This window comes from Paramisgurnus dabryanus, chromosome 23 (assembly GCF_030506205.2).
Source record: "Paramisgurnus dabryanus chromosome 23, PD_genome_1.1, whole genome shotgun sequence".
Classification (NCBI taxonomy): domain Eukaryota; kingdom Metazoa; phylum Chordata; class Actinopteri; order Cypriniformes; family Cobitidae; genus Paramisgurnus; species Paramisgurnus dabryanus.
The window spans coordinates 19,641,565-19,650,157 of NC_133359.1; the positions used below are offsets into that span (position 1 = coordinate 19,641,565).

An 8,593-nucleotide genomic window follows, 5' to 3' on the forward strand; every position below is an offset into this window, starting at 1 on the left:
TGTGCAATACATTTTTCCCTCGGGGCTCGCCGTAGATGGCGTGTGGGCATGCGCACTGAAGGGTGGTGTGTGTGTACAATGTGAGTTCCGGGTTGAGCACCACGTTGGTGTGCTCCAATAACAATAATAAAGAGAAGGAGTTAATGACCAGACGATAAACCTCCGTTTCTTATTTTCTTATATTTCAGTTTAGGCGAACCCGAAGTTAAACTCTTGGTTACACTGGTGGCAGCGGTTTTGTTTTGTTGTTGCGCTCACGTGGTACAGTGTTGCGACGGATGTTTTAATAGTTAGCGTAGCTTTCAAAGTTCTAGAAAGTTAGGGTCCACCGCCGTTCTCCGGTGATCTAAAGCAGAGTTTTTTATGCTGGGCTCATCAGTTTGAGGTTGTGGTCAGAGCGCTCACGGAGGATGATGGCACTGCATCCTACAATTATGAACTGGCGAGAATTCTGCCGACATGTTTGACCAGTGCGGCATTTCTGCTGTGGGACAGCCTCCCTGGTGCTGTTCAGTCGGATTACACAGCTGTTAAAAATAAAATCAAAGAGGCATTCATATAAAAACATGATAACAAACAGACACACACGTTCTTTTTTGTTTACTGTTTGCATGTTTAAAGGCAGATGCTGACAAGTTTGTGTTGTGAACATGAAAATAAATGAGTTAACCATCAGAAAAACATCTGTGTGTGTGTTTGAGATTTTTTCTCAAATGACACGTTATGTGATGTACCCATTGCTGAGACTAGATAGGACTGAGATAGGCTGCTTCAATTGTATATAAACAGAACACTGAGACTTTTAAGGAGAGGTTTGTGACAACCCTCCAAGTAGTCTGAAATTCAGTGCTTTTGCTCTACTTCTCTATCAGATCGCAAGTAACGAGTAACTAACTACTTGAGTTGTTTTTTCATCTAATACTTTTTTACTCTTAAATAATTAGATTTGATACTTTTACTTGAGTACATTTTTGTATAAGTACTTGTACTTTTACTTGAGTACAGATTTTGGGTACTCTACCCACCTCTGCATATTACAGACGCTTTGTCAGAGACTTTTCAAAATATGCTGCTCCACTGAATCAGCTTGTTGGTAAGAATGTGTCCTTTGTGTGGTCTACTGAATGTGACAAATCTTTTAATTTCCTGAAAAATGATTGTCATCTGAGCCTATAGTGATTCTGCCTGACTTCAATGTGCCATTTAAAATCCACACAGATGCATCCAATCTGGCTGTCGGTGCTATGCTCACACAGGATAGAGACGGCTTGGAGCATGTTGTCGCCTATGCTAGCCGGGCATTGAACGCCACACAGAGGCGTTGGTCTACTTTCGATCGGGAGCTGTGGGCCATTGTGTGGGCAGTAAGAGAATTCAGACATTACATTGGACTTTCTTCTTTTACCATTATCACAGACCCCCTGTTGGCTCTGCCCCGTATGTCTATTGAGGACGACCCAACAGGACGGAGAGGACGATGGATTATGGAACTCGACCCACTGAATTGGGTCATCATTCACAAGGAAGGGAATCAACACAAGAATGCGGACGCGCTGTCTTGTCGCCCGGTAACACCCGACACGGTGGGCACAAAGTCTAGTAGTAATTGGATGTCAGAAATCAATGTGGTGAGTTCAGGTCAGCCGGGTAGTGACAATTCATGTCCCTCTGCAGTTGTTAGGTCTCCAAGGGATGGGACTGCAGCACACCTATGACTTTCCTGATTTAGATACTGTTTCCATGAACACTCTATCTTTCAATACACTGGACATTAGGGCCTTGCAGCAGGCTGATCCTGACATTAGAATTGTTTTGAATTGGGCAGAGCAGTCACAAAGGCCTTCCAGGAGACAGTTAAATGGTGCCTCTCAGTGTTTGAAAAAACGTTCAATTCGCTCACTGGTGATACTATATTACAAATTGTTGTACCCACTGCTATGACTCCTGATATTCTTTTACAGCTGCATGGGACCCCAGCCTCTGCCCACTTCTCTTCTGAACGGGTGTGGGATCAGGCAAGAAAATTCTGTTACTGGCCTTCCATGTACAGGGACATCAAAGCATGGTGCGAGCAGTGCACAGCATGTCAGACACGTCGAGGTCCTGTTCCGTCCCATCGAGCACCTATGGGAGGTTCCCAAACCATCCGTCCTTTTGAGAGGGTGGCTATGGACATTCTAGAGCTGCTGGTGATCACTAAGGGCAACCGGTATGTGTTAGTGGTTGAGGACTATTTCACAAAATTTGTCAATTTGTATGCATAACCTAACCAGACAGCCGCAACTGTTGCGCGCTGCCTCTTTGAGGATTATATTTTGATTCATGGTATTACAGAAACGTTGCATTCCGATCAGGGCCGGCAGTTTGAGGCAGAGGTGATTCAGAGCCTCTGCCAATGGCTAAACATTAAAAAGACCCGCTCCACTCCCTACCACCCAAAGTCGGACAGTATGGTTGAGCGCTTTAACAGGACATTGATTGACCAGTTGGCTAAGATACTGCTAATCAATGTTCCCTCTAAGCTGCGCGCGAGCGCCCGCGCAGGCCAGTCAAAGTGGCCGCGCAATAGATTTGTCAGACCGCGCACATTTTTCAGACCGCACATAAACATTGATGCATTTGCTGTTGTAAAAGAATTAAGAGAGAGAGAAGGCGAGTGTTCTAGAAGGAGAAGAAACTTTCAACCAATCGTCGATCTTGCTACGGTGACAGACGCTTTTATGAGCCAATGGTAGCAGCGCATTCAGTTCACACAGGTGCTGCTGCCAGAGTGAGAGTCAGATGAGCAGCTGCACGGGGCGATCTCAAGAAACTAAAATACTTATTAAGAGGAAAAAGTGATTCAAAACAGTGATTTAAAACAAATTATTGGATTCCTGAAGTGATGCGATAACTTGGAAAAGCTGTCGCTAGAGTGAGGAGAGAGCAAAATAGAGAATTAGAACGGAGGCAGATGCAGAATCACAGAGCATCAAAACACTGCGAATGAACTTCTTCTTTTAAATAAGAAGTTAAAATGTATGCTTTGGTGAGTTATATTCTAAATATTAACTTGACATTATGGCATAAGTGTTGCAAATTTGGCAGCAAACTATGAGTTTTATTAGTTTGTTTACATTGGCCGTTGGTATATCCCAGGTGAAAAAGAAATATATTTAAATAGTATTTTTTGGGACATACTTAATATATTTAAAAGCTACTATACTAAATGCATATTAAATGTATTATATTGAACCCACTTCAAATATATTAAATGCATTTCAAGATATATTTAAAGTCAATTTTAATCTATTTTCATTATATTTAATATATTGAAATTGTGTTAAATTGGAACAACTTCAAATATATTTAGTGCAATTAAAGTGTACTTCTTTAAAATTCATTTGAAATGCACTTCTCATACACTTAAAAATACAGTTAGAATACATTTAAAGCTTAATTTAACTGTGCTTTAAGAACACTTTAATAGTACTTCAGCATATTAGAAATATACTAGCATTACATTAATAGAAATGTATTAGCATTACACTACTATTTTATTATAAAGCTGTTTTTAATATTTAAAATGTTATATTAAAATCATTAAATATTAAGACACATGCACATATTTTGAATACAGAACAATTTAATATACTTCATATTGTGTTGTGTACATTACAAAAATATCTAAAGTAAATTAATCAAGCACAGAGACATACATAATCTCTTGACCAAAGAGAAACATATAAAACAAATATCAGAGAAATGCAATTACAGAGCTACTTTTATCAAATTGTACAACATTAACATTAAATGTATTAATGAAAAGTACACTATGAATATGCAATCACTAAATATTCATAAGCAATGATTATATAATAATCATAATGTAATTCTCTGCATAAAAAGTTAATGAAAAAAAAATGTTTAAGTGCAATTTAAAGACGGAGTGCACAACGTTTGAAAAACGCTTTGGAAAAGGAAATTGGGCCGACTACCAAAACACTTTGTAGCCAACCAGCAGTAAGGGGCGTGTCTACTAACCGACATCCTTGCCGGGGTTGCGTATGTGTGGGGCGGGTCTATCAAAAGAAGGTCCAGATTCTATTGGGGTAGAGACATGTTTGTTTAGGTAATTTCAAATGTTAACATTGGCTTTCAAAAATAGGGCACTCTGCCTTAAACCAACTTAAGATAAACCTATAAAAAGCTGAACTAAAACACAAAACAGTTTAGATGTCACATGTTTAAGTGGAGGGTGACTTCTTCTTGCAATTCAGACACCGTAGTAATTGAAGACTGCTTTATCACACGGGCTGTGAAAAGGAAACAGAATATACCAATTAACCAATAATGAATGAACATTCGGATATCCATGTTTAAAAAAAATTGGCATAGATATGCATGTATGGAAGTTTTGTTAACTTCTCAGTTTACCTTTTAAAGCTTGACTGTGTCCTCATCAAGCGTGTCAGTTTTATCTGTCAGAGCACTCTACAAGTGGGAATGAAGATAGGATTAGAACAGGCTCATGAAATAAAGCAACCTGTGTGTATTACAGGATATGTTTTACATTGATAATTGTGTTTTATTTGAACCTAGATCATTTTCCATTGTTTGTCTATTGTGGTCTTGCAAACTTAAGGTTCACCTCTGTTTAAGGAGATTTAAGGAAATCAGAAATGATGCCAAACAGGGCTCCAGACTGCTATCAAATGGTGGCATTTTGCCACCTAAATTTGAGAGTGTGCCACTGAATTTTACATCCGGTCGCACATGTGCGACCAGCAAATTTGACAATTTTTTGTGATATGACCACTGATCTATATAAATGACTGGATTGCGCATAGAACGCTTGACGTAACTGCGTGAGGTGAATCCAGCGCAGAGTTCGAGCCGCCATCTTGGTATACCCAACCGGCAGAGAGCGTCATTGACTTCCATTCAAAATCATGATCAAAATTTACCCCCTTTACAGCGTATCAGTTACACAAGGTTAATTTTTAGGATATGTGTACGTTAATTATTTGTTAATTCTGGTGTTATTTGCAATGTTTATGTTTTAATCGGGCAGGATAATGGATTTATAAAAAACCGTTAAGGTGAGTGTGTCTGCTGCATTTGCTAATGACACGGGTATAAATAAAGTTTTTTTTGACATTCAGCTACACTGTGACGGTCAGCGTTATATCTCTAAATAAGTTTAGGTAACTTGTAAGTTAAGATAACATAATTACAAAACTAGCAAATTATTGCATGCACATACTGTACAAAGCATGATTATTTATTTAGATTTCAGAATGAGCACGTTTATTGTCATTAATACTAAATATGCTGCGGTCTGTCTGCTGATCTGATACTGTAATAAAGATGAATGTATAATAACTGTTTAAAACGCAAAATGTACAACTTTCAGTAAATAACTATTTACATGCTTTGGACGTTTGTGTTGTAATAATGTACAGGGTAACTTCAGATATAAAAACGAAGACGAGTAAAGTGATGTTTTATCATTAAAATCTGATAACGTCCATTGATTAAATAGAACGTTTGGGTATACCAACATGGCGGCGTGGTGGCTTCACAAGTGTGACGTCATGCGCAATCCAGTCATTTATATAGATCAGTGGATATGACACTAATCTGAAACAGCACATTGTACTTTCTGAATCTATAATTAAAGTATTTATTAGTAATACAGTCTAAATTAGTAGACATGTGAATATTTGGTTAGCATGTTGTACCGTGTGTGCCCCTAAATTTTCTGGTTGCGAACCTAAAATTTTCAGTTGGGGGCCACTGTGCTCCTAGTAAAAAAAGTTAGTCTGGTGCCCTGCCAAATGGTGCAATGATGACTAGGCCAAGTCCCTTACAGCTTTACAATAAAAAAACGTTTTTTACAAGAATAATTCAAAAGGACAGAAATTAGCCACCTGGAATGGATGTGTTGCAAACGTTTTTCTTCACTCCACATTTGCCCCGATTCAAAAATGTCAATAGCAGTTGATCTGAAAAACAACAGGCAGGTAAATGATGATTAATGATTTGTTTTCGTTTTAAGATTTACTTACCCCGAGTACAATATATTAAGACAATATAATATAATCAAACTCAGCCTCGGCAGTTTTACAATCTCTCATAAAAGTATCCCTTCTTACAATGTCATTTTTGTGTCCATATGTAATTAGAAATACATTTAAAAAATATACAAAAAGACAATAAGGTTGTCAAGATTGAACTGATATAAACATTAGCCATTGAACATTACTGGAGTTATAATAACCATATGGTCATATCATGGTATTTTCAGGTAAGACAGCTCAAACATTCATTTTAAACTAACGTTAGCGTTGCAAGAGAAACATTAGAAAAACTTAAACGTGAAATCAAATAGCAACAACAAACTTACCACCAAGAATAAGTCTTTCTATGCGCTATATCTTCATTTGTTCCTGTCTACTTGGGATCTGGTTGGTCATATTTATGTCGCTGTGCTAAAAAAAATGAAAGGTTTTAATGATTTCTGAAATGCTTAAGAGAAATGCCTAACGTTAGTCAGAAAATAAAGATGTTCCAATTACCACACGCAACACAGACATAACGTTACATAAAGAAGCTGGGTTAAATGTAATGTAATGTTTTACTTATTTAATAGTTAACTAAATAAAGAAACGTGAAAATCTGTCATCACTTACCCTCGTGTTGTCTCGTTCATCTCCAAACAAAAAGCGAAATACTTTTTCCCTCAACGTCAGATCCACTAAAACTGCTCATATTTTAAATCGAGTTGTTTTATCTTAGTCCTCTGGTGAAATACGATCGCCGATTAATTAAATAAATACGTTTAATGCAGAGTCGCCATCTAATTTAACAGTTTATACGTTTAATGCAAGCAACCGCATGCACCGTGAACAACTGAACTAAACTGAACAAGTTTCAAATAGCACCGTGACGTGTTACTATGACAACAACCAATCAGGTTTAGTCACGTGTGTCACGTGTGTTGTTTGAAATTAAACACTAGCAAACGTAAGATTTTAAGCAAATCTTTGAAAAAATAGCTTATTGTGCAAAAAAAACAGGACTATACTTAAAATGTAATTAAGTATATATTTATTACCAATGTACTTCTAGTACACTTAATATAAATACATTAAAAATATTCTTAAGTTTAGCATATTTCTTAAAAATGTAATTAAGTATATATTTATTACCAATGTACTTCTAGTACACTTAATATAAATACATTTAAAATATTCTTAAGTTTAGCATATTTCTTAAAAATGTACTTAAGTATAAATTTATTATAAGTGTACTTCTAGTATACTTTTAAAAAATATGTTTAAATGCAATTTAACGTATTTTTAATACACTTCAAATAAGTATGTTGGAAATACAAATGTATTATAAACATACTATTTGTATTTTAAGTATATTTTTAATACATTAAATACTACGTCTTTTTGACCTGGGGTACTATACCAGTAAACAACTTGGGTAGCACTTTATTTTACATTACGTGTACTTACCTTGTACATATGTGGTAAATAAGTTGTACTTACTGACAAATGTGTGGTACTTACTTTTAGGTATCTACATGGTAATTAACTGGTATCATTACTATTACCAGTGGTACATGCTTGGCAGTTATTATTTAACTCTAGATAAGTACTGGGTGATAACAGATACATACTTATTGTGTAGGTATACTGTCACTAACGAGAAACATTACTGTACTTACAAATAAATGTACAATTTAATTATTTAGGATTTACAGGCAAGTTAGGGTAAATGACAGGGATTTATAGTGTAAATATATCAACCTGGTCTCATGGGAAATACGTACCTCTGCACACTTTTTTGCAGCGCCACAAATATGTACCAATAGGCACGTCTTGCTACAGTTTTGAAAAACAAACGTCCACTGGGGTCGCTAAAGAGAAGAACTCCATGTGACATTACATTAGGAGTTGCATTTCATTACATCGCGAGATTTAACAACGCACTGGTAAGTTAAGTGTCTTTAATTTGATATAAAGTTTATTACTCTATATAAATCAGGTTAAAAGTGTTCAATTCAATCGCTGTTTTATATCTGTCAGTTAGGCTTATTGTATCTCAAAATGATTTTAAATCAGCACATCGTAACTAAAGCGATTAAATGCCATCCTCAGCTTTAACGTGACGCAGATTCGATCAGTTAATATTAGGATAAAGGTAACGCGATACGCGTCGATTTTACCATGCTTTACCACAGTAAAAGTTTATTTCGGCTACTGCGTGGTAAAACTCGAATACGCGTCGATTTTACCATGCTTTACCACAGTAAAAGTTTATTTCGGCTACTGCGTGGTAAAACCCGAATACGCGTCGAATTTACCATGCTTTACCACAGTAACAGTTTATTTCGGCTACTGCGTGGTAAAACTCGAATACGCGTCGAATTTACCATGCTTTACCACAGTAACCGTTTATTTCGGCTACTGCGTGGTAAAACCCGAATACGCGTCGAATTTACCATGCTTTACCACAGTAACAGTTTATTTCGGCTACTGCGTGGTAAAACCCGAATACGCGTCGATTTTACCATGCTTTACCACAGTAACAGTTTATT

The 8,593-nt window shown here is 36.7% G+C and overlaps 1 long non-coding RNA gene across 2 annotated transcripts; it reads right to left on the reverse strand.

Moving 5' to 3' along the window:
- Positions 1 to 4,161: 4,161 nt before the first annotated feature.
- On the reverse strand, positions 4,162 to 6,986 carry LOC135781178 (uncharacterized). 2 transcript variants are annotated; one of them, XR_010545085.1, is made up of 5 exons: positions 6,675 to 6,986; positions 6,389 to 6,473; positions 5,913 to 5,987; positions 4,417 to 4,473; positions 4,162 to 4,295 (listed from the first exon to the last, which is right to left on the reverse strand). It is a non-coding gene; the product is annotated as an uncharacterized lncRNA (long non-coding RNA). The 2 variants fall into 2 exon arrangements; XR_010545084.2 differs by lacking the exon at positions 6,675 to 6,986 and having other exon boundaries at positions 6,389 to 6,629.
- Positions 6,987 to 8,593: the final 1,607 nt, after the last annotated feature.